At 44.5% G+C, this 21,423-nt stretch overlaps 1 long non-coding RNA gene across 1 annotated transcript in view; it reads right to left on the minus strand.

Annotated features, from left to right (window-relative positions):
- Positions 1 to 1,543: 1,543 nt before the first annotated feature.
- Positions 1,544 to 21,423, minus strand: part of LOC140112591 (uncharacterized) — a 32,214-nt gene continuing 12,334 nt past the window's right edge. The window contains exons 2-4 of the long non-coding RNA XR_011852700.1: positions 17,495 to 17,644; positions 1,751 to 1,811; positions 1,544 to 1,656 (exon numbers count right to left, since the gene is read on the minus strand). This is a non-coding gene — a long non-coding RNA (uncharacterized lncRNA). The remainder of the gene's footprint in view (positions 1,657 to 1,750; positions 1,812 to 17,494; positions 17,645 to 21,423) is intronic.

Consider the following 21,423-nt stretch of genomic DNA (forward strand, 5'->3'; position numbering starts at 1 on the left):
CACAGGAACGCAGGACCACAGGAACGGACTGGCACACAGGAACGCAGGACCACAGGAACGGACTGACACACAGGAACGCAGGACCACAGGAACAGACTGGTAAGCAGGAATACAGGAATGGACTGGCACACAGGAATACAAGAATGGACTGGCACACAGGAATACAGGAACGGACTGGCACACAGGAATACAGGAACGGACTGGCACACAGGAACGCAGGACCACAGGAACAGACTGGTACACAGGAATACAGGAACAGACTGGCACACAGGAACGCAGGAACGACAGGAACGGATTGGCACACAGGAACGCAGGACCGCAGGAACGGACTGGCACACAGGAATACAGGAACGGACTGGCACACAGCAACGCAGGAATCACAGGAACACAGGAAAAACAGGGGAGCTTTCTTTTCAGGGAAGTTGGAAGATCTGGCAAGGGTAACAGGAAGAGGCTGGAATTTAAATCAGGCCAGAGCCAATTATCGGCGTGCTGGGCCTTTAAATCTTAACGAGCTGGCGCGCGCCCTAGGAGACGGGGAAGTGCGCTCCGAGCCACGGGAGCAGCGGAGATCCCGCTGGAGCCAGGGGAGGTAAGTGGAGCGGGGCACCTTAGGTACATGGAGAAACACGGAAGCACCCGTGGCATGTGCCCGTTGATGATGATTATGCACTAAGGTTATCTCATTATCATACATCTTCACAAAGCCTTGAAAAGGGCAGTTATTTCTATATCTGCCTCATAGCCTTCTCTCCCTATCTGCCATCAATAGGGCAATTTATAAAATTATTAAATATCTATTTTTTCCCTCTCTGTCCTCTCCTTAGCTCTTATTTTGCTGTAATGGTGCCATGACATGTGATAAACAATTTGTTTTCATCACGCACTTGTTGGTAGGATTTTTGTCATTAATTATTTTTCTTTTTGTTAGGTTGTATGACAGGAGATTGTGTTGAACAAAATATATACAAAATATATACTAACCTGCTGTTTAGATGAAAAATTTACACTACCTGCTCCAAGATTTATATGGGATCTACGCAAGCTGCTAATTTTCCCTTTATACCTACTGTAATAAACAATATGGGCTCTCATGGACTCTTTGGACCCAAAATTGGTTCCCGAGTACTCTAGATGTAAAAAACTTTTTATGAGTTTTTTGCATAATAGATTTTGTATATACTTTTGCATTGTATATACTATGAATTATTGTTATATTAATGTGATCGTGGAATATTTGATACATGGGTTTTGACTAATACTTGAGTTTGATTCTAGTAGCACACCTGTTAGTATCTTTGTGTCTACCTTTTGTATCTTTGAGATAGTCCCTATATGAGTATGGATCAGTGTTTGCAACCATATTTGAGCAAATTACTATTATTGATCGTGTGGCTACTCAATGAAGAGGTGGTTGTTATAATGTGGGTAATATCATTTTCCAGTGATTCGGATATGAATATTTTCATCGGATTAAGGGGGGCATGTTACGTGTTCAACGTATATCAGCTTGTTAATATTCCACTTTTTGCCTCACCTAGCTGAATAGAGTGCTGGTTGAGTGAGGATATTAGCACTTCATTCACATTAGGAGACTTGTGGGCCTCCGTTCTCATAACTGTTGTGGGATGTCCTAGTCCAGAATTCAGACTCATCCTGTGGACAGACGATACATTTCATGCGTCATAAAAACCTTTTTCATATAGTACAACGGTGTTAAGACTACCATGAATGGTGACTATAAGCTCACCTTATAAATCTGTCCTTGATCTCCATTATCTTTGACCATCAGAAACCACCATCACGTTGCACTGAAAGAAACAAAGTTATATTCCTGGGTTACTGACAGAATCAGGGTGAAAAAGTTATGTGCGAAACACGTTGGAATGCCGAGAGTGTTTATTGCGAACATGGGTAAATCATTTAGGGAAACCAGAGTTCCTGTTTCCCTGCACGTAAGATATAACATTAAGCATACTGTAACCACAAAGTTCACATAACGAAGGTGGGTTCATATATATCAGTGGTGGCGAACCTATGGCACGGGTGCCAGAGGTGGCACTTAGAGCCTTTTCTGTGGGCACTCAGACCATCACCCCAGGACAGAGCTCACCAGACAGGACCAAATCCACCAAAACTTCCTGTAGTCCCAGGCAACTTATGAGATGCTTTAAATATAAAGATATTTTAAAGTGACACTTCATTGGCTTTTTGGAATTGCAGGAAAAGTGAGAAGGAGTGGACAGGGTTGCATTATCTTTGGAGGTCATCCTGCTGGACCCTTCATTCCTCCTCTACAGAGAGACCCTGGACCCTACAATGATGTTCTTTCAACTGTATTGGCTGCCTCCGGGGGCCAATATGATTGAAAGATGTGGAAGAACAGGCAGCAATAAGTTACTGCTTAAAATGCCATGTTGGCACTTTATGGTAAATAAGTGGATTTTGGTTGTAGTTTGGGCACTCTGTCTCCAAAAGGTTCGCCATCACTGCTATATATGGTAACATCAAGGTATGGAATTGCATGTGTTAGGAATAATACTTGGATGTACACTTGTAGTATAATAGAGATATCCCTAGTACAATCCATGTTTGTCTCCACACATTTTTTTGGCTTATTTGGAATTTACTCTTCTTCTTTATTTTATGTACATACAATTCATTTTAACAATAATTAATAAAAATGTATTGTGATCCAAGAATTGTGGGATAACTTATTTTTTTTGTGTATAATATTTTGCTGGTTTTGGGGTCCACATGAGTTGAATTGTATGGGGGGGGGTGTCTGGATGAATAGGGAATCAGCTCATTATATGGTGCGGTAGGATGATGTGTGTATTAATGTATATGTATGATAGTGGTTTGCAGATTAGAACATATACATGTATACACAGAGATTCTGTACATGTTGGAAAACTTTGCTTCAGCTCTTTGCAAAATTGGTCTGTGGCTTGCAAAACTTTCAGTGCAATTTCCCTATTGAAATCATTATACAATTATAATTTTGGTGAAGGTTGGTTTGAAAATGTTCAATATGAGTCACCCACTTGTGGTGTGTGTGCATGAGGCACATCCAGACCACAAAGGAAGGCACTAAATATATTGTAATTAACTTCCAGATCTAATAATGTCAAATTCCAGTGTATTGTATTTTAATCTTTTTAATGCTTCCAGAACACATAATGAGTGCGGTCAGCAATGGTTCTCCATTCTGTAGAATTTTATTTATTGAATTGTTCTGTTTTATAGGAGACTTCCGTGGTACAGTATTGTGGGCATGCTTTGTGTGCAGCGAGGGGGAGAAGCTGCTCTTTCCAAATCAAGTAGAATATTTTCAGTGGAAGATTCGGTGTTATGTACCCCACAACCCCATCAGCGGCCCCCTTGTGGAGGGTATGCAATGCCTTTTCTAGAACTCGCTCTTTTATTTTAAAATTCGCCCATGTATGTATAAAAATCTACTCCAAAGTCATATGCAAATGATCTGTGAGATTCGTTACTTTTAGGGGATGAAGAGGCACATCACTTCATTCGTTCATATATTGGCCACTGTAGCAGCTGGAATCATGGTTATGGTGTCATTGTAAATATCAGAATTGTTTTGTTCCCTAAAAATATAATTATTATTATATATTACACCAGCTTAATGCATTTAATTCCCTGGATTTTTATATTTCAAATGATAATAAAGGAAACTAACCATCTCGGATCTACTTAATAAGGGAGATCCGAGATGATTGGATGTACTTGTTTATCCCCTATTTAGCAGAAATCTTGAAATTTCCTATCTTAAAATTACCAGTAAAGGCTACTGGGTGTCAGGATACAAGGTTGTGGATCCTCTGGACCACTGCGGACGATAACACAAGCCACAACCTGGGACCGGAGTCTAAGTGATACCCGGTTTTCACCAGAGCCCGCCGCAAAGCAGGTTGGTCTTGCTGCGGCGTGGTACCACCAGGTCGTTCCACAGGCGTGACTTGTCCGCAATGGCAGCCAAGGTCGGGGTACAGAAACGGCAGGCAAACTCGTAGTCGGGGACAGGCAGGAGGTCAGGACGGGCAGCACAGGATCGGAGTCAGAGACGTAGCAATAGGTCAAGGCAGGCGGCAAAGGAGCAAAGTCAAAAACAGAACCAGGGTCACAACGGAAAATCACATAAACAGCGCATGGCATAAACAAAGCTTTCTCCAAGGCACAGGGCACAAAGATCCGGCAGGGATCACAGGAAGAGGCAGGAATAAATAGTTTACCTGAAATGGGCAGCGCCAATTAGCGGCACGCTGGCTCTTTAAATCTGAAGAAGTTGGTGCGCGCGCGCCCTAGGAGCCGGGGACGCGCGCGCACGGCCGAGGACGGAGGAGCAGCGGCAGCCGGGACTGGAGAGGCCGGGACAGGAGCCGGGACACGTAAGCTGCGCTTGCGGCGCGCAGGCGGGGAGCGAGAGGCACGGGTGACCCCGCGATCCGTGATATGGATCGCGGGACCACCCGTGACAGTACTCCCCCCCCCCCCTTTGGCCTCCCCCTCCTCCTGGGCTGGAGAAATCTCTGCAAGAGGTCCTGGTCCAAGATATTGTCCTCGGGCTCCCAAGATCTCTCCTCTGGCCCGAACCCCTTCCAGTCAACCAAGAAGAACCACTTACCCCTCACTGTCTTCATATCCAGGATTTCCTTAACCTCATAGATGTCAGAGGAGTCGGCCACAGGGGCAGGAGGGGAGAGTTGACGGGAGAAGCGGTTCAAGATAACAGGCTTAAGCAAGGAGACATGGAAGGAGTTCGGGATGCGCATGGTGGGAGGGAGACGCAGCTTGTAGGAAACTGGATTGATGCGATTCAGCACCACGAAGGGACCCAGGAAACGAGGACCAAGCTTGTAGCCAGGAATCTTAAGTCGGACATACTTGGAGGACAACCAGACTTTATCACCAGGGTTGAAGACAGGAGAAGGCCTGCGTCTTTTATCGGCCTGGGACTTGATTCGAGCCGAAGCCTGTAGTAAGGAAAAACGAGTCTGTTCCCAAATGGTCTTAAAGTCTCGCACCAATTCCTCAACAGAAGGAACTTCCGATGGCACAGGCAGGGGCAGAGGAGGGCGGGGATGCAATCCATAATTAACAAAAAATGGGGCAGAACCCGCGGATGAAGAGTCCAAGGAGTTATAGGAGAACTCTGCCCACGGCAACAGAGTGGACCAATCGTCCTGACGGGCAGAAACAAAATGGCGTAGATAGCAGCCCAAGGTCTGGTTGACTCTTTCCACTTGTCCATTGGACTGGGGGTGATAAGCGGAAGAGAAGTCCAATTTCACCTGAAGTTGGTTGCAGAGAGAACGCCAGAATTTCGAGACAAACTGAACCCCACGGTCAGAGACGATGTGCTGGGGAAGTCCATGGAGTCTGAAGATGTGATGGAAGAACTGGCTGGCAAGATGTGGAGCAGAAGGTAAACCTGGAAGAGGGACAAAATGGGACATCTTCGAAAATCGGTCAGTCACCACTCAGATGACGGTATTGCCAGAAGAAGGCGGTAGATCCGTAATAAAGTCCATGGCGATATGAGTCCAAGGACAGCTGGGTATCGGCAACGGCAGAAGAAGACCAGCAGGCTTGAGACGTGACGGCTTATTTCGGGCACAGGATGCACAGGAACCCACAAAATCTCGAACGTCCTTGGCCAGATCTGGCCACCAGTAAAACCGGGAAATGAGGGCGATAGAACGCTGCACCCCAGGGTGCCCAGCCACACGTGAGCAATGTCCCCAAGACAGAATCTTCCTACGTAGAGCAGGTTTTACGTATGTCTTGCCAGGGGGTAGTTGACGAAGATCCACAGGCGCAGGCAGTACCAGTCGGTCAGGAGGAATGACATGCTCAGGAGCCGGTTCCTCCCCAAGAACATCCGAGGCACGAGAAAGGGCGTCAGCCTTGATGTTCTTCTCGGCAGGGCGGAAATGAATGAGGAAATCGAACCGGGCGAAGAAGAGTGACCAGCGGGCTTGACGTGGATTTAGTCGCTGAGCAGATTGGAGGTAGAGAAGGTTCTTGTGGTCCGTATAAATGCTGACCGGAAACCGAGCTCCCTCCAGGAGGTAACGCCACTCTTCCAAGGCAAGCTTAATCGCCAACAGTTCACGATCTGGAAACTCTTGGAGAAAAATCCGCAGGTGACAGTTCGGCCTTTGGAACCCTTCTGCGTGAGCACTGCACCGGCCCCCACGGAGGATGCATCTACTTCCAGATGGAAAGGCTTCTCTGTGTCAGGACGTACCAGTACTGGGGCTGAAGCGAACTTGGACTTTAAGTTCGTGAAGGCCTCCTCAGCGGACGAAGGCCAGAGTCGGGGGTTAGCACCCTTCTTGGTGAGCTCCACGATGGGGGATACCAGCGAGGAAAATTGTGGGATGAACTGCCGGTAGTAATTCGCAAAGCCTAGAAACCGCTGTATAGCGCGTAGTCCTACTGGACGGGGCCACTGAAGAGCCGCAGACAACTTTGCAGGATCCATCTGAAGGCCTCTGTCAGAGATTATATAGCCAAGAAACGGGATACTCTGCTGATGGAATAGACACTTTTCTAGTTTGGCATAGAGGCGATTGGCCCTTAAACGACTGAGGACTTGCCATACATGAACTTGGTGGGTCTCAAGGTCCGGAGAGAAAACCAGGATATCATCCAAATAGACCACAACACAGACATAAAGTAAGTCTCTAAAAATGTCGTTAACGAATTCCTGGAAGACGGCCGGTGCGTTACAAAGTCCAAACGGCATTACCAGGTACTCCAAGTGACCATCACGGGTATTAAAGGCGGTCTTCCACTCATCTCCCTGGCTGATACGAATGAGATTGTAGGCCCCTCGAAGATCCAATTTGGAGAAAATCTTGGCTCCATGAAGACGGTCAAACAATTCCGTGATCAATGGCAATGGATAGCGGTTCTTAACGGTGATCTTGTTAAGTCCGCGGTAGTCAATGCACGGACGGAGTGACCCGTCTTTCTTGGTCACGAAGAAAAAACCTGCACCAGCCGGAGAAGAGGACTTACGAATAAATCCTTTTTGCAGGTTTTCCTTGATATAGTCAGACATGGCCGCTGTTTCAGGTACTGATAGCGGGTACACACGACCCCGCGGAGGAGAGGTACCCGGCAGCAGATCCACTGGACAATCGTAAGGACGGTGAGGCGGCAATGTCTCGGCTTGCTTCTTAGAGAAGACACCAGAAAAGTCCTGATAGCAAACAGGAAGACCATCCAGGGCCTTGGGAGCCACAGCTGAAGCCAGGACTGGTACTGGAAGAGACATCTTCACACAGCGGGACAAACAATTAAGACCCCACTGAAGGATCTCCCCCGACTTCCAGTCAAGAACGGGTGCGTGGAGCTGCAACCAGGGTAGGCCCAACAGGAAGGAGGAGGTGGAGCGCGGAAGTATATAAAAAGACAAACTCTCCCTGTGCAGCACACCGACTTGCATGGACAGAGGCTTGGTGCAGTACTGGACCGGGTCGGAGAGGATTTGGCCACTGACAGAGGAGATGACCAGAGGCTTTTCTAGACGAACCACAGGAATGTGATGCCAGGAGACCAGGGCGGCATCCACGAAGTTCCCTGCAGAACCGGAGTCCAAGAAAGCTGAGACTTGGATCTGGGTGCGGGTACCAACACAGAGAAGAACAGGAATCATCAGGCGTGGAGAAGCTTTACTTGCACCTAGGGACGCTTCTCCCAAGAACCCTAGGTGCTGGCGTTTCCCGGACGCTGGGGACGGATGGGACAAGTCCCAAGGAAGTGCTCAGGGCTGGCACAATACAGGCAGAGGCTACCCTGACGTCTTCTATTGCGTTCCTGAGAAGAGAGTCTGGCCCTGTCCACCTCCATAGGCTCCTCGGCAGATGGTGCTACAGGAGGCTGGAGCGGCCTGTGGAAAGTAGGTGCCAGGTGGGGAAGACGTCGTGGGCGGACTTGGGGTTGTTCAAGACGTAACTCCTCGACACGCTCCCTAAAACGCACATCAATACGGGTGGCCAAGGTAATGAGAGCATTCAGGGAAGGCGGCAAATCCCGGGCGGCCAGAGCGTCCTTAACGTGAGAGGAGAGTCCCTTCTTAAAAGCTGCGGACAGAGCCTCATCATTCCAGGAGAGTTCCGAAGCCAGAGTACGGAACTGGATGGCATACTCTCCCACGGAAGAGTTCCCCTGGCGTAGATTCAACAGTGCCGTCTCAGCAGAAGAGGCCCGTGCTGGTTCTTCAAAGACAGACCGGAACTCTGCCAGAAATGCCGTCAGATTTGCCGTGACCGGGTCGTCTCTGTCCCAAAGTGGGGTAGCCCAAGCCAGGGCTTTCCCGGAGAGGAGGCTGATGAAGAATGCCACCTTGGAACGCTCCGTGATGAATTGGGATGGCATGAATTCTATGTGCAGGGAGCACTGGGTTATAAAGCTCCTGCACATCTTAGGATCACCGTCATACTTGCTGGGCATAGACAAGCGTAGCCTGGGTTCAACGGCGGGAAGACTAGCCGGGGTAGCGGGAGCCACGGGAGCAGCCACAGGAGCCTGTTGTTGTTGCTGGTTGGCTAGCAGTTGCTGCAGCATGGCGGTAACCTGTTTCAGTTGTTCACGTTGGGCGGCAATCTCCCGGGATTGCTGGACCACGATGGTAGCCAGAGTCGGCCGAGTGGGAAGCGGAACCTCGGCGGGATCCATGGCCGGATCTTACTGTAAGAATACAAGGTTGTGGATCCTCTGGACCACTGCGGAAGATAACACAAGCCACAACCTGGGACCGGAGTCTAAGTGATACCCGGTTTTCACCAGAGCCCGCCGCAAAGCAGGTTGGTCTTGCTGCGGCGTGGTACCACCAGGTCGTTCCACAGGCGTGACTTGTCCGCAATGGCAGCCAAGGTCGGGGTACAGAAACGGCAGGCAAACTCGTAGTCGGGGACAGGCAGGAGGTCAGGACGGGCAGCACAGGATCAGAGTCAGAGACGTAGCAATAGGTCAAGGCAGGCGGCAAAGGAGCAAAGTCAAAAACAGAACCAGGGTCACAACGGAAAATCACATAAACAGCGCACGGCATAAACAAAGCTTTCTCCAAGGCACAGGGCACAAAGATCCGGCAGGGATCACAGGAAGAGGCAGGAATAAATAGTTTACCTGAAATGGCCAGCGCCAATTAGCGGCGCGCTGGCCCTTTAAATCTGAAGAAGTTGGTGCGCGCGCTCCCTAGGAGCCGGGGACGCGCGCGCACGGCCGAGGACGGAGGAGCGGCGGCAGCCGGGACTGGAGAGGCCGGGACAGGAGCCGGGACACGTAAGCTGCGTTTGCGGCGTGCAGGCGGGGAGAGAGAGGCATGGGTGACCCCGCAATCCGTGATATGGATCGCGGGACCACCCGTGACACTGGGGAGTAGCTCCGGATTTGGAAACCAGGCTGCATTGCTGTAGCTGGGCACACGCATCTTCGAAGCTGAATCTGCTGCGCATGCAGTGTGCATTCAGCTACTGCGAGCTGCGCGCTAAAGACAAGCGGGTAGTAGGGATCCAGAGAATCTACTCCGGCGTGGCTCACGCCCCCGTAGCCTTAACCAGTAATTTGCATATTTTAAATATAAGAAATTTCAACATTTCTGCTAAATCTTAGCTTTGGCAAAAATAAAAAGGATGGGGATAAACAAGTACTGTATATATCAACCAACCATCGGATCTACCTTATTAGTCTAAAAAGTCTACTTGCCATTCCATTACCATTTTACTTACCATGGCTCCCAGTTTGCATATCTCACTTGTCTTTGGATGCTGGACTCAGCTGAGAGGGGTAAACTATCAAAAAGATGTTTAATAGTTCAATTCAGTCAACAAAGAACAGAGGGTCAACGAGACGTGTGTCTTAGATCAGTGTTGGTAGAGATGTTACCAAGACACTCTCCATGGAACAGGGCTGGGTCAACAAAGGGAACCTATGTGTTGGGTAGCCTAGTCACAGCTCCATCTGCTGCTTATGCTTTCATAGCACTTCACAAAAAATTCTGAATTATTGACTATTGTTACAATGTACAGTTAGGTCCATAAATTTTTGAACAGTGACAACAATTATATTTTCTCAACCATTATGATCCACACCTGAATGTGTGACCGTATCCTTAACATGGTAAAGGAAATCTACCATCAAACATGATAAATCAGGGGCATTTACTCATAGATCCAGGCTCTGTGAGTGTGGTAATCTTCTTATATTTGTTATCCATGGCCTTCTTCCTTCTACAAACCCCTCAGTTTCATAATGAGCAGAGCATGTCTCCCCTCCCCCAGCTCTCTCCTTCCTCCCTCTACCTGTGTAATCAAGCAGCAGCAGGAAGTGGAGGGGGAGGGGGATCTGCTCTGTAATCACCCAACAGAGCCCTTAAGACTCATTAGAATAATTATAAAAGTTGATTTTAGGGGGAAGGAGAACGTGAATAACAAATATAAGAAGATTACCACAGTCAAAGTGCCTGGATCTATGAGTAAGCGTCCATGTGTTTTTTGATTGGAAACTTCCTTTAAGTACCGTAGCTGAAACCCCTACACCTTTCATCCATGACACCTGAAGTTCATGCCCATTATACTGTATATCTATAACTTTAATATATTTCAGAATTTCAAAATTGTGTCAGTGTCCAAATATTTATGAGCCCAACTGTAGCTCTTATCATCTGTTTGGCATCTACAACATCCTCCGCATGGTAAAGCCAATATGCATTATGTTCCATGCAATGTTACAAAGGTATTAACCTGTACTAAACCATTCAGCCAATTTCCTGGGTTTGCTACTTGTGTAAAGTAACCAACACCTCTGACTTGGCTAAGTGTCAGATATTTTCTACGCTTGTATTTTTTTTTTAGGTTTTTGACAATTTTTACATTTTATTTGATTTCATAGAAGCAACCTGTTCAATGATTTTATCACGTTTGGATGCTTGGCTTATTTATCATATCCTGTTAATATGGGGACGTGTGGTTTATTTGAAGTGATTATACGGCATGCTTCTCCTATGATTATTAATAAATGTTTGCCTTTGTTCTGGGTTGTAAGAAAGTTTCTTGTAATTCATCTGTCCTGTTTTGCTGTAAATAAATCTATACACTCACCGGCCACTTTATTAGGTACACCATGCTAGTAACGGGTTGGACCCCCTTTTGCCTTCAGAAATGCCTCAATTCTTCGTGGCATAGATTCAACGAGGTGCTGGAAGCATCAGAGCATCAGGTCCATATTGACATGATGGCATCACACAGTTGCCGCAGATTTGTCGGCTGCACATCCATGATGCGAATCTCCCATTCCACCACATCCCAAAGATGCTCTATTGGATTGAGATCTGGTGACTGTGGAGGACATTTGAGTACAGTGACCTCATTGTCATGTTCAAGAAACCAGTCTGAGATGATTCCAGCTTTATGACAAGGCGCATTATCCTGCTGAAAGTAGCCATCAGATGTTACAGGGTACATTGTGGTCATAAAGGGATGGACATGGTCAGCAACAATACTCAGGTAGGCTGTGGCATTGCAACGATGCTCAATTGGTACCAAGGGGCCCAAAGAGTGCCAAGAAAATATTCCCCACACCACGACACCACCACCACCAGCCTGAACCGTTGATACAAGGCAGGATGGATCCATGCTTTCATGTTGTTGATGCCAAATTCTGACCCTACCATCCGGATGTCACAGCAGAAATCGAGACTCATCAGACCAGGCAACATTTTTCCAGTCTTCTACTGTCCAATTTCAATGAGCTTGTGGAAATTGTAACCTCAGATTCCTGTTCTTAGCTGAAAGGAGTGGCACCCGGTGTGGTCTTCTGCTGCTGTAGCCCATCTGCCTCAAAGTTCGATGTACTGTGCGTTCAGAGATGCTCTTCTGTGTACCTGGCTTGTAACGCGTGGCGATTTGAGTCACTGTTGCTTTTCTATCAGCTCAAACCAGTCTGCCCATTCTCCTCTGACCTCTGCCATCAACAAGGCATTTCCGCCCACAGAACTGCCGCTCACTGGATGTTTTTTTCTTTTTTGGACCATTCTCTGTAAACCCTAGAGATGGTTGTGCGTGAAAATCCCAGTAGATCAGCAGTTTCTGAAATACTCAGACCAGCCCTTCTGGCACCAACAACCATGCCACGCTCAAAGGCACTCAAATCACCTTTCTTCCCCATACTGATGCTCGGTTTGAACTGCAGGAGATTGTCTTGACCATGTCTAAATGCCTAAATGCACTGAGTTGCCGCCATGTGATTGGCTGATTAGAAATTAAGTGTTAAGGAGCAGTTGGACAGGTGTACCTAATAAAATGGCCGGTGAGTGTATATTGCATCTATTCCTGTACAATGTTTTATCAAAATACCCTTAGGATTAAAATCTGGAGTTGATCCAAAATCTCATTTAAAAGTGGTCTTCTAGGGGAGCTATCTTCTCAATGAAGTTAATGGTTGGTGGAAATTAAAATGTATTATAGGAAATTTGGAGAGGATAAAGGGGTTGTCTCCTCAAAAAGGAGGTGCTTAAATATAATATATATTAAATATATATATTTAGTATATTTGGTAGACATTGGGGCACATTTACTTACCCGGTCCATTCGCGATCCTGCGGCGTGTTGTCTGACGCTGATTTGGGTCTGCCAGGATTCACTAAGGTCGTGCGCCCGATGTCCACTAGGTGTCGCTGCTGCGCTGAAGTCCGCCGGAGTTCACCTTCTTCGTCCCGGTGCATGTAAGTGTTGATCTTGCGACACAATTTTTTCGGTTTTTCCGAATTCATCGGGTTTTCCGACGGCTCCGCCCCCACTTCTGTCACATGATTGCTGGTGCCAATGCGCCACAATCCGGTCGCGTGCGCCAAAATCCCGGGACAATTCGGTGCAAATTGGAAATATTTGTGAAACCTGACGAAAATGCACGATTCTTAGTAAATGAGCCCCATTGTATTGCTATGCACATCCCCCGATAGCAAGGAAACTCATCAACTTTGAAAAGTGTTACTAGTTCTTGGTCTAAAAACAGCTAAAAACAGGCTTATATTTTATGTTTGGCCTATAGGTCTGTTCTCATCATGTTAGTGCCTAGGACAGACATGTCGGAAGTAATGCTGGATGCGTCTCCAACCAGTCACTCTGCCCCATGACACATAAAACGTTAGGCATAGAAATCATATTTTGGTGTCCTGAAATATCTCACTTGAGGTACTTATAAAAGTCTCATTTATTGACCTCACCAAGGTTGCAGAGGATAATGTCCACATAAGTCAGAGGTTGTGTCCTGGTGGAGGCCAATGGCTTCATCATCTCCATTTGCTCTTCCTTCCTCCGTGTCTTCATCTATATGTCACCTTCCATCCATACTAGTGTCCATACAGGACCCCATATGAGCACCCCATGTCGCTGTCCATCATACGAACCAGACGCGTGTCTTGTAGTCTTGAATTTCTTGTGTCTCTGTATCAGGGCCGCATCTGCCATGAGGCAAGATGAAAATCTCACTTCAGGCGGCAGACTGCGGGTACCTGTAAAGGGCGGCAAAATTCGCCGCTCTAAAGTGGGCGATTCGGGCATCCATAACGCCCGAATCGCCCACCAGCTAAATAAATCGCGCTTGTCTCTTTAAGAAGAACGGAGCCACGCGCCGAGGGAGCAGCTGCCTGCAGGTGAGTATGTATTTTTATTATTTTTCATGTATTTTAATTAATTAAATGTGGCTAATAATTAATACTGGGGGGGCGCTATATATATCATATGGGGCCATAATTATTTTATACTGGGGGGGGGATGATGGAATGCTATGTATTTTTATTTGGGGCTATAATTTTTTTATACTGGGGGGGGATGCTATATATATTTATATTATTTGGGGCTATACCGTAATTATTTTATACTGGGGGGGATGCTATATATATTATTTGGGGCTATGATTGTTTTATACTGGGGGGGTTCTGTATATTTTATTTGGGGATTTGGGGCTATAATTATTTTATACTGAGGGGATGCTATATATATTATTTGGGGCTATAATTATTTTATACTGTGGGGATGCTATAGATATTATTTGGGGCTATAATTATTTTATACTGGGGGGACGCTATATGTATTATTTGGGGCTATAATTATTTTATACTGGGGGGATGCTATAGATATTATTTGGGGCTATAATTATTTTATACTGGGGGGGGGGATGCTATAGATATTATTTTGGTCTCTAATTATTTTATACTGGGGGGGGGGATGCTATATATATTATATGGGGCCAGAATCATTTTATACTGGTGGGTGCTGTATATATTATATATCACTATATCACTAAGCTGGGGGGCTGTATATGGGGTACAGTATATTACTAAGCTGGGGGGCTGTATATGGGATACAGTATATTACTAAGCTGGGGGGGCTGTATATCCAGTACAGTATATTACTAAGCTGGGAGGGGACCGTATTTGTGGGGCAAGATTGTATCCCTATATAATGAAGGGATGTTTTGTATGTGGGGAGAGTGCGGTCAGTTGTGTTGTGAGGGGTATATATTATTTAGGAGCACAGTGTTGTTTTCCAGGAGACTTTATACTGTAAGTGACTGTGGTATTTTTAGGGACGCCAGGTGGAGATGCTGCACGAAGCTGAAGATTGTCATCTATAAGGTACTAGATGCCACTAATGCCTCTCAGATCCTGTAGTCCAGCGATGGCGAACCTTTTAAAGGCTGGGTTCCCAAACTAAAACCAAAACCCACTTATTTACCATCAAGTGCCAACTTGACAATTTAAACAGTAACTTATTGCTCCTTGTTCTTCTGCAACATTCAATCGTATTGGCCCCCTGAGTACACCAATATCGTTGAAAGCAGGAGGGTAAATTCAGACATCATTATAGCTTCTCTCCAGGGTCTCTCTGTACTGGAAGGATCATGGGGCTATCAAAAGATAACCTGGCCCTGTTCACACCTTCTCACTCTTTCTGCAGTTCTAATCAGTCAAGGCTGTGTCATCGTAAAAGCATTGAGAGCAGCAGGAAGATTCCAGTCCTGTCTGCAAAACTCTGTCCTGGGGCAACAGCCTGGGTGCCCACAGAAAGGGCTCCGAGTGCCACCTTTGGCACCCGTGCCATAGGTTCGCCATCACTGCTGTAGTCAGTCACACAGTGTCAGGGAGCTGTCTATAGGGGTGTAAATTGTTAGTAAAGTTTAAGGATTTACTTAACAGGGAGCGGGGGTGGGGGGGTCAGCATTTTAATATTCGCCTCAGGCAGCAAATATGCTAGAATCGGCCCTGCTCTGTATATATGTTTTGGATTTTACATTCCCATACAATAGCCCAAACCTTTGTATCGATATAGATGAGGGGGTGTTTATTAGGACTGCCATTTTAAATTCGGGGATTTCTAAAAACTTCTTATCTATGAGTAGTGAAACTTCAAATATGCAAATGCTCATTTCTTTAGAGGATCTCACTTTCAGTAGCATACTCACTCCTACTACAAAGAGGATGTCTCTTATTCACTCTACACTCTATCAATGGGGTATAACAATTTTAAGCTGTGCACCCCATTGCCAATTTTTAGTTCTCGTATGTTCAAATCACACTGTGGGATGATTCATTCTATTATTCTAGGGTGTAGTATCTTGCAAATATTATTCATCTCTTTTATATCAAATACATTAAATTGTGTTTTCAGTCTAATATGTTATTGTTTTTGAGTTCTCCTAAGCAGTTTCCATGGTAACAGACTACAGGACAACACTATGTAGTCTGATCCTCCCATCAATCCCTGTTGGGGGGCCCCTATTAGGCTGTAAATAAGGAAATACAGGCAGTCCCCGGGTTACGTACAAGATAGGGTCCAGAGGTTTGTTCTTAAGTTGAATTTGTATGTAAGTCGAAACTGTATATTTTATAATTGAAGTTCTAGACGAAGGATTTTATTTGCCACAGTGACAATTGGAGTTTTAACATTTTTTGCTGTAATGGGACCAATGATTATTAATAAAGCTTCATTACAGACACTTTACAGCTGATCATTGCAATCTGGGACTATAGTTAAGCTTCCAGAGAGCTTCACCAGAGGCACAGTGGGCTGAGGGGTCCGTCGGTAACTATGGGCGTCTGTAAGTCGGGTGTCCTTAAGTAGGGGACCGCCTGTACATGGGTGTAAGGGGGCTTCTATAGAATAACCAAGAGGGGACTGTTTAGGATGATAAACTAAGGAATATTTTAGGGAATAGGAGACTGTTTCTGAATTTGGATTGCTGCCATGTGAGTTCACTGCAAAGGGGCCCAACGAGCCTCTGCTGCCCAGGGGCCTACTGATACCTGGAGCCAACCCTGATGTGGTAATACCACATTTGTATATTATATATAAAGTTTTCTTACTTTTACACAATGAAAACTCCAAAACGGAAATTCTGAAATCTCTGTGTGACGGTTTGTTTCTTGCTGTAAAAACTATAGTTTTTACTAGTAGCATTAAGGCTAAATATAACTTTTTGATTATGTTTTGCTCTATGCATTCTATACAATATTACCCCCCCCCACACACACACAAATATACATATATATAAAATGATATTTAAAGAACAATTTTTTTTATAGTTTCTATGTATGTGGCTAAAACTAATATTACCATATATACTCAAGTATAAGCCTAGTTTTTCAGCACAAAAAAATATGCTGAAAACCCAAACTCGGCTTATACTCGAGTAAAAAAAATATAGGTTTTACCAGGTTTTTGTGGTAAAATTAGGGGCATTGGCTTATACTTGGGCCGGCTTATACTCGAGTATATACGGTATGTTGTTAAAATGTTATATAATTGAAGAGAGTTTGTTTATTATATGTTAATATATACAATACTTCTATATTGTACTTTTCAGCATTAACCTATTGGACCTTGTTATTGGATGGTTCAAAAAGTACAAATGTAAATTGAAGACTGGAGGCCATTGTCAGACCTTCTGTTGAAACCCCTCAGAACCCTATGATAATGTTTTTGGAGGCCAAGGGGGCAAGAAAAAGGTGTAAAAGTAGAAGAGTAAGCCCTAGGTAGATTTTACGGCTACCTGAGCATGATACTGCAAATATCTAGTCAAAGGACATCTCCCATCTGGCATGTTCTGGCACATTTGCTACACCGAAATAAAGACTTTAGAATTTTATGACTTTTTAACTTTCCGCTAGCCAAGTGCCTCCTGGCTCCATCCGAAGATAAAATATGCACGCCACCTTCATTTATATTCTCTCTGTTGGCCAGTGGCAAGCGCTGCAGACTTTTTGTGCAGCCACACTTCTTTCTGGCCAGCTCCGCAAGGGAACTAGCTCATGCGCATGCGCGAGATTAGCAGACAGCCAGGTCATGCATATTTTATCTTCGGACGGAGCCAAGAGCCTTAATGTGGTGGTAGATGTCCTTTAAAGCAAATTACATAGACTGATAGTTGTCATCTGATAGTTGTCTGTTGTAATTGTTCTTACTTTATAGGTGAAAATCATTGAAGGCATCACGTCCAGAGCTCTTCCAAAGTCCATGTGAAAGTAGTACCAGGAAGGAGGAGCCCCGTATGTATCAATTTGTATATTCATTTTTCTTTGGCTTTTCAGGCATTATTATTCTTCGTGTCTTGACTGCAATCAAGAAAGAATATTAGTGCCACCTTATATCCTTCTAAGAAACTCAGCGAGTCAAAGAGCACCCTTCAGTACCATAAACTTACTCTCACCAAGGGAACACAAAAAATCTAAAGTCCCATAAATTCCTAGAACTCTATCCAGACTTCACTGTACTATACACTTTGTACTGCACTTTTTTGGTAGCTTTTATGACTATGAATGTCACTGCTTAGAGGCTGATGCAAAAAGCACATGACAAGAATAAAGTCTTGTCTCACCAATGTAAGAATTCACAAGGGTGCGGTTTCCTATGTTCTACTTAATTTCCACTGTTTATAAGCAATTTATATGGAAAATAGTTTAGGGAACAGCATGAAATGCAGTAATATTAGCCTTATCCTATCAGCTTATGTTATATTAAATATATAGGAACAATATAAATTAAGCAAAATAATGTGAGACGTTCACTTCTATTTGACATGGCAAAGAAAGAGTTCGGAAATAGATATATATATATATGGATATGAGCGGGGGCGTAACTTGAGAATTGTGGTTCCCAGAGAAAAGCTTAACTTGGGGCCCTACAGAACTTTTCCTTGTGCATTTTAGTAACTTTTGACCTCTGACATGGATGACTATGTAGTCCCTGCTCAGGACTACGAGTAATATACAGTGTTGCTCTTTCTGTAAAATTGCAACATCGTAGTTGCATGAATTCCGTTTTGTTTAAATTATGAGGCGATAACCATACTCCAATATTTTCATCTCCTTTAAAGATGAGGAGACAACGTGCACAATAAAATCTTTGATTAAATAAATACATTGCAATTCTACATATTGGACACAGTCAAATTCATAGTTACAGTTAAGGGGATTTCCAGTTTCATAATAAAAGTTTCTATTGTTTATGTAATGAAAAGTTAAACAATTTTCCAATACATTTTATGTATCAATGTCTCGCTATTTTCTTGATCTTTGAGTGCTATCATTCTTTAAGTAGCTTCTTTGTTCACTCCATGTGGATAAAAATCATTCCCTGGTCATGTGATGCACACAGGCGCACGACTCATTATATCCCTGGTCATGTGATGTCACACAGGTGCACGACTCATTATATCCCTGGTCATGTGATGCCACACAGGTGCACGACTCATTATATCCCTGGTCATGTGATGTCACACAGGTGCACGGCTCGTTATATCCCTGGTCATGTGATTTCACACAGGTGCACAGCTCATTATAACCCTGGTCATGTGATGGTACACAGTTGCACAGCTCGCTATATCCCGGGACATGTGATGTCACACAGGTGCACGGCTCGTTAAATCCCTGGTCATGTGATGTCACACAGGTGCACAACTCGTTAGTATCACAGAGAGTAATCAGAGCCGTCCACCTGTATGATATCACATGACTCGGGATATAACAAGATGTACACCTGTGTGTCATCACATGACCAGGGATATAACGAGCCGTGGACCTGTGTGACATCACATGACCAGGGATATAACGAGCTGTGCACCTGTGTGACATCACATGACCAGGGATATAACGAGCTGTGCACCTGTGTGACATCACTTAAGCAGGGATATAACGAGCCGTGCACCTGTGTGACATCACATGACCAGGGATATAATAAGTTGTGTAACTGAACTGTGCAACTGGTGTTTAACCACAGGAAGTAGACAATGAAACTTCCTATAGAATCACATAGATCCTATAGATCTAGAAAACTGTGAGGTGATTTTATAACTGTTCATTACACCAATAATATCCATTATTTTGTCAAATTGGACAACCCCTTTAAATGTGCTCCAGCTCCCCCTACATGTGGTGCGGCTCTCTGCTCACCATTTAAACTCACATGTTATTTTACTATTGAATATTTATACAAATTTATATTCAAAAACAGGAAAACAGAAGCCCAATTTTTTTTTTATATCTTTCCCTTAATTTTGTTTGCCATTTCCTAATAGATTAGATAAATTTTTGGGAGGTTTCATTAAAAATACACTTTGTGGGTGCCTTCTATTAATGATAAACCTACTTGTCTGTTATTGTCTATTTTTGCTTAATAAACTTAATGATAAAAATACACTTTGTCACAAAAAAAGCCCTCAGACAGTCATGTGAATGGCAAAGTAATTGTAATGCTGCTGTTTGGGAACAAACAATGGAAAAGGAAAGGACATATATGGACCAGTGAGGCCTATAGCTATACCCACCCTGCTGTCCCTACCTACTTGCCAATCCTACCCTAGATGGTAGGTGACAACTGGTCTGCATTCCCTTCCTGTGCCAAATTGAAAACACAGAGACGAAACAGGAAAAACAAACACAGATACAGATACATACAAATACGGGTCAAAACCAAGGGGACAATGGAGTAGAGAGTCAAGAGCATATCCTCAGAAGACAAGCAAAGATCAAAAATAAGAGAAGTCCAGAAAAGGCTACCAAGCTCCTCTTATGAGATATCAGAGTCCCGGACCTGAGAGTGATTGGACTGGTCTCCTAACATCCAGACTACCTAGACTAGCAGGAGAGGAAAGTGAGTAGAGAAGGCAAACTGTCCATCAAAGCTAGCGTAACTGTCTGTAGTCTAGAACCACAGGAGATAGACGGGAGTAGTGGAAATCAATTAAGACCGCCAGGATTGGAATAGGACAGAGTTCACACTATAACGAGACAGAATGCAAACCAAGTACCAAATCACAGTCAGCAGTGCCTCTTCTCCCATATTTTATGAGCAAAGGATGGCGCGAACAGGAACCATTGTTACCGTAAGTCAATTTGTAGAAAGAAGGCATGTGTACAAGAGCAAATGATGACAAAAGATTCCAACAAAATGGAATCAACTCTCATTTAGTGACCTTTTATTTTGACCCTCAAAGGGTAGTCCTGTCAGTGGGGCCCCTCTATGATGTCCATATACACCAGTAAAACATATAGACAGGGTTTTTCTTCACTAGACCATTCCTTTAATAATATGTAAGATTTTTTTTTTGCGTTTGTGGCACAAATTAGGTGTTTGCGAGGGAACCGAGAACAAGTGGGAGAAAAAGCAATGAAAGTGTGATAAGTCACTGTGTAGGAGGGTAATGGTCTAGACAAATTGTTTACTCTGTTCCTTCATTCCTGCCAAGTGGCATTATACTCGCCTTACAAGTGTTATAATGTAACGCCAGCACCTAGTAATAACCTGTTTAACAGTACCATAAAATGACATATATAGACCATAGGAAATTTGTGGATGCATATAAAAAAAACCTAAAAGCTCTGAGTCACTGCAGAGCAACGACCACAGGTGAAGACAGATATGTGTAATAAAGTTTTTGAGGTGTAATTGTTATCTAGGTAGTAATCAGAGATAAACCACATGGCATCCTTGTAGCTATATCTAAACGTTGCAAAACTTAGCTGAGAAAAGCATAAAGAAAGATTACCCTAAATATAATTCTTACTGATAGTGATCGCTTCCTGAAAACAATTATACAAAGCCAGCATATAACTCATCCATACGTTGTGTTGCTGCTAAACTACTGCAACTGTTCACACTTAGCCGTGGTTATTTTCTGCTTCTTATGTGGTGTGTGCACACGGACCTGTGAAAACTTTACACCTCCGAGATGAGTCACCTGTACATTACATTATCCAAGGTAGAGTGCTGTAAGTGGAGGGTTACAAACAGTACGCTTTTAACATACCAAATACCTTTATTACATGAGCTATCTTTTAAGCCAGAGCGGCACAAGCCCCCCCTCATTCCCGAAAATCGATTTATATTTTGTAAA

Source organism: Engystomops pustulosus, chromosome 1 (genome assembly GCF_040894005.1).
Source record: "Engystomops pustulosus chromosome 1, aEngPut4.maternal, whole genome shotgun sequence".
NCBI lineage: Eukaryota > Metazoa > Chordata > Amphibia > Anura > Leptodactylidae > Engystomops > Engystomops pustulosus.